The sequence below is a fragment of the Nematolebias whitei genome, chromosome 10 (genome assembly GCF_014905685.2).
Source record: "Nematolebias whitei isolate Nwh7 chromosome 10, NemWhi1, whole genome shotgun sequence".
In the NCBI taxonomy this organism is placed as follows: Eukaryota; Metazoa; Chordata; class Actinopteri; order Cyprinodontiformes; family Rivulidae; genus Nematolebias; species Nematolebias whitei.
Genome location: NC_056507.1, coordinates 48,352,266 through 48,358,322, shown reverse-complemented (window position 1 = coordinate 48,358,322; position 6,057 = coordinate 48,352,266).

The following is a 6,057-nucleotide window of genomic DNA, read 5'->3' as shown; positions in this document are numbered from 1 at the left end:
CCCCCCCCCCCCCCCCCCCCACACACACACACACACATTATAAATATGCTTCTGACACCAATGGCCATTGTGTTGCTAACCATGTTTCACCCGGACCGAAGCAGGACTCTCACATATAACTAAGTACACATCTCATGAACAAAAAGATTATTGTCTTTTTCATTTTTGAAGTGGTTCAAATCACTTCTATTAAAAGTAAACGAATGGAAGTTGCTGCTGTAATTTGATTCTTTTAATGTATGTATGTATCCTTTATTTAACCAGGAAAATAACTCATTGAGGAGTGACCTGGCCAAGACAGCAGCATAAAACATACAACCAATCCAAAATACTAAACCAATTACACAAATACATATCCAGGAGAAATCACAATAATTAAACATTAGAGCAGTTACAGGAGCCAAGTGATCTGAGCTCTCGTTCCTTTAGAGTTGATTTAAATTGTCCCAACGTAACAAGAGATGATAACTTTAAATCCTTCTGCAGAATATTCCAAGTGGCAGGGGCGAAATATCTAAAAGCCTTTTTACCCAGTTCAGTTCTGACCTTTGGGACCTGCATCAAAATGATGTCCTGAAAGCGCAGGATACAATGGTTAAAAGTTCTAGATAAAAGCGAACATAAATATGTAGGAAGATGCCCAAGGATGCATTTATAGACAAAAAACAACAAGTGAGAAAGTCTGCGGTCAGTCAAAGAGGGACATTTTGCTGTAGCATACAAAGTGCAGTGATGTGTTTGATAGCCACAGTCTGTCATAAAACGGAGGGCACGATGATAAACAGCATCCATGTTTTTCAAAACCTGGGCTGAAGAGTTCATAAATAGCAGATCTCCAAAATCCACCAGGAGCAGAATAGTTGAAACAATCAATAATCAGTCATGTAACTTGCTATGATCCCAGATTTTGAACAGGTGTGAAACTGGTGTGTGACCACAGCGTGCACATCTGATGTTGCTCAGAGTGGTCCTCAGTGCACGCTCAGGGAGCTTGTGTGTTTGCACAGACACATGAAAATTAGAGGGAACACTGGTCAAGAGTGTCAGTCTACTTAGCTCTAGTCTGTGTAAGCCATCTTGAACGAATGTGGTCCAGCACAAGCCTCAACATATGGCGGGGAAAACAGTATTGAGCAGTACCGGTCACATGTGTGGGAACTATGTATTCATTGCATTCAGGGGCCACTGGGGAGGACCTAAACTGGACAAGAACCTTCTTCTCTTCTCCAGAACCCTGAAGCTGCCTTGTGGATGGGAGGAGTGAACATTCAGGTCATGGAGCGGCCCAGACCTCAATCCTGTCCTGTCTGGAAGAAGCTGAAGCTTTGTGAAACAGTGGCCCTAATACCTAAAGGATTTAGAGCGTTCCTGTAAAGAGGAGTGGGTCAAAAGCCCCCTGAATTGCTGCAGTGCTGCAAATATTCAGCAGGTTTCTCTTCCAAACACTCGTTTTAGTCATGGGTCAAATTCTTGTTTCATCTGACGGCATGCTCAACAATTCATAACTGTCATGATTTATTTTCCATAAATACATTTGATGTTCTGTGTGCATTAAAGTAGAAATAACTTCATTGTTCGTAAGAGGCAAAAACAGTTTCCCTCTCTGATTGACAGCAACATTTTATCAGTAATGGATGGTCCAAGTATTATTCAAGGTCAAGTCATCTTGGTCATTTCCATAAGGTGGAATGAAATGATGTACACAGGGTCCCAGTTAGTCCCAACAACAGCACGATATAAAGTATAAAAAGATTAGTAGTTATTTCTACTTTGAGTGTTTTAAATATCGACTTGTGGCTCGCAGCTAAAATTAAAGGTTTGTGTTTTTTCAAGGAATGCTTATCGCCCGCTGTGGCCCAGTTTTAGATGATAGGTTGTTTAGTTCTGGTCAAACTGACCCAGGGTCAGGAGGTCACCCTCAGATGATGTGTTGGTCATAATGCTCAGCTACAACTACATCCAGTATCAGCTCTTTTGTCACTGAGGAACACAGAACTCAAATCGTTGTGAGGCTACAAAGACACTGTGTACAGGTGGGACACTTCCCTGGAAGACAACGTGAGGCCAGAGGCTCTGAGGAGCAGTTAGCTTGGAGGTTTCTTACAGGACGTCGGTAGGAAGGTGGAGGATCCAGAGCCAGGAAGTCCAACTGAGAGGAGTTCAGGTGGAAGGTGGAGGAGAAGCTGAGGAAGATCCACAAGACAAAAAGGACTTGTTACTCACAAGAGCTGAGGATTCAAGGACAATCAGTTTGGTCCAGGTCAGGAGGCGCAGGAACCAGGTTCAGAAGCTCCAGCAGGGAAAGAATGGTAAATAGACATTTATATTTATATATATATCACCTTTCTAACTTACTGAGATCCTCAAAGCTCTTTACAACAATCTGTGCCTCACTGACCCATTCATACAGCTCTATAACTGGAGGTTTCATTTTACATTTTAAAGGACTGTCAACATCAGTACCAGAACACTGTTAAAGAGGCCAAAAAACAACACTTGTCAGATATTATTGTGTCCAATCATAATAATCCACGTGTCCTTTTTAAAACTATTGACTCTGTCCTGAAGGCCCCACAACCTGTCTGTCTGGAAGCCTCTACTGAACTTTGTAATGACTTCCTGCAGTTTTTTATAAATAAGGTTGTTACCACAAGGGCCCTTATTTCAGCCCCTGCTTTTGACCCCTCCTGCTTGGTCCCCTGCCTGGCTGTGTTCGATAGATTTGAACCAGTGACCCTGACCCTTTTAGAGGATGTGGTCGGCCATATTAGACCATCAGGTTCTCCTCGTGACCTTGTCCCCCCTCGTCTTTTAAAAGAGATGTTTTCCAGCATCAGGCAGGTGATTCTTGCTGTTATCAATAGCAGTCTGTCCTCAGGTGTTGTCCCAATAAGTTTTAAACATGCTGTGGTGCAGCCGCTGCTTAAAAAGCCTAGCCTAGCCCAAACTGTCTTGGCTAATTTTAGGTCTATCTCCAAGCTGCCTTTTATTTAAAAATTTTTAGAAAAAATTGTATATTCACAAGTCAAATGTTTTCTGGATGAGCACAATATCCTGGAGGTTTTTCAGTCTGGCTTCAAAACTCGCCACAGCACAGAATCAGCTCTAGTCAGAGTTTTTAATGATATTTTTATGGCTAATGATTCTGGTGAACATGTGGTTCTTGTCCTGCTCGACCTAACAGCTGCCTTTGATACCGTGGACCATAACATTTTAATATCACGCTTACAGCGCCAAGTGGGTATTTGTGGTACTGCACTGAGCTGGTTTAGGTCCTATCTGGCAGACAGAACCATGTCTGTCAACATAGCTGGGTCTGAATCCTCCACTGCTCCTCTGTGTTTTGGGGTTCCACAGGGCTCTATTTTAGGTCGCCTGCTTTTCTCCCTTTACCTGCTTCCATTGGGATCAATCCTTAGAAAGCATGGGATCTTTTTTCATTGTTACGCTGACGACAGTCAGATCTATATGCCACTAAAAAAGAAAGATGCCCCCTTAATTAGGCCACTTCTGTTGTGTCTTGAAGACATCAAAGCCTGGATGTCTTTAAACTTCTTAAATTTCAATGAAAAGAAAACAGAAGTGATGGTGTTTGGTCCTAGTGGCTCTTGTGAACCTTGCCCTGTTGATCTGGGCCCTCTGGCACCACATGTAAAGAAAACTATTTCTAACTTGGGTTTTAAAATGGACAGAGTCCCAGATTGGAGCGGTGGTCAAGACCAGTTTTTATCACCTCAGACAGCTGGCTAAGGTAAAGACCATCCTTACAAAACAGCAGCTGGAAACAGTAATCCATGCCTTCGTCACCTCTCGGCTGGATTACTGTAACGCTCTTTACCTTGGAGTCAGCCAGTCCTCCCTCAGACACCTCCAGTTGGTCCAGAACGCTGCTGCTCGGCTTCTAACTGGAGTTCAAAAAAGGGAGCACATCACCCCCACTCTTGCTTCACTCCACTGGCTGCCTGTTCATTTTAGAGTTCATTTAAAGATTCTTTTTTTTTTTTTTTTTTTTTCTGTGATGGCCTCCCTTCTCCCCTTACAGCCATCCTCTCCACACCATTATTATGAAATATTTATTATAGTGACTATCTAGTGTAGGTTTTTTTTTTTTTTTTAATTATTTTTTTTTTAATAGGATAGAAAGAAAGAAAAGACAAAGTAAGACTCCAAAATATAAGAAATATATACAAATAGAGCACACGTCAAAACACCCGGCCATTGTCTGTTCACCTGCAAAGAACATGACAAAACACAGCAACAAAATACATATGTATAAAGAACTTAAAATATTCATGGCTTTGCAGTAAGTTTCCATAAATATATATACCCATACCTACGCCTATATACATACATACATACACATGAATATACACTCACATACATATCTATATATCTACATTTAAAGCCTACATAAGCATCCCTGCTTCTATTTGTGTGTGGTTGTGAGCATGCATAAGTGTATAAGGCTTCTCTAATAGAACATTTATTAGTAACTGTGAAGCAGCAGAGACCCGACCCCCAAGACCAGAGGCAGACGAAAAAGGGGGGACCAGAGCCCAAGACCCCAGGAGGGACCCCGACCGCGGAGCCCCCAGAGCCACCCACACAGGACGAACCACTCACCCACCCCCCAGAACGGACCACAGGGGAGAACCGGAAGATCCCCACCAGCAACCACATACAGTGACCCCCCGGGGCCAACAGCGACAAACTCATAGGCCTCCGTCGGCACCCGCCGCACCGATGTAGGTCCAGGTCCAGGCACCGAGGCCCGGGCACCGAGGATTCACACCACCCAGGCCAAGGCCTGACAGGGCCAGAGGACCCGAGCCCCACCAGGCAGACACCAGGCCGAGCCGACACACGCCCAAGCGCCCAGCCCCCGACACCAAGGGCCCCAAGCGTGCCGGCAGGCAAGGGCACACCCCACCAGGGGGCCGCGCGATAGGGGCGCGATGCCAAGCACCCCCAGTTGTATCAAAGAGGGGGCAGTCCGAGTCTCAGCCTAACAAATACCCATTCATACACAAACACAATCACACTATCCCAACCTCAATCTCACATTCATTCACTCAAAGACATACAATAACGATACATTTCATTCTTATTCCCGATACACACTCTAAACCCCCCAGGTCCAAGACATGTACCCGCCCTCTACAGGGGGCAGCCCATGCCCAAACCCAGGAGGTAAACCCATTCATTCTTGAGCGGAGAAGAGCCAATACCCCAGACCCGGCCCAGGCCATGCCCCGCCGACAGGACACCCCCCCCACCATGAAGAGGACACGCCACCGACCACCCCCACACACCGCCAACAACCAAGCACGCACCCCCAGCCGACCGCCCGCCAGGCCCCGGCAGCCACCCCGGCCAGCGGGCCAACCATGGCACCCAAGAGCCAAGCTCAGGGGGTCCAAACAACCCCAGGGAGAGCACAGTGCCAGCACCGCCCACGGCAACCCCCAGACCCTGAACCCCCACATAGTCCTGGTCAACACCCGACGGCCTGCCCTTCTCCCGGACCCCACCCCCGGAATGGCAGTCAGGGAACTAGGTGGGTAGGAAGAGGAAAAAATAAAAAATAATAAATAATAATAATAATAATAATAAGACCCCGACACATACACCCCCACTCCTAGATGTGCTGTTGATGTGTGTTGTTGTATAGTGCCATTAAAAAGGAAAGAAGAAGGAGCAAAGGCTGGCATGGTGCCAGTTTCCCCTCCACCCCAACTCTATCCAAACCCTAGTGTCTAAATGCAACCGTTGTAAGTGAGCACAGGCACAGGGGGTGAGAGTAAGGTCATCCCACCACCCATAGCCATGCGCCCACCTCAAGTTCCTATATGTGAATGTCATGAGGATGTTATGAATGAATGTCTAAGGTGTACAATAAAATTGAGTCCCAGGTGGCTATGGTCAACAAAGATGTAAAATTGTTGCAGCACACCCGAGCCCAAACAACCCTAAATGTATGGAATTGAAATGAAGAGGGTGGAGGTGCATGGTGAGGGATGGGGAGAAATAACTGTGAGAGCAAATGCTCCCACAGGG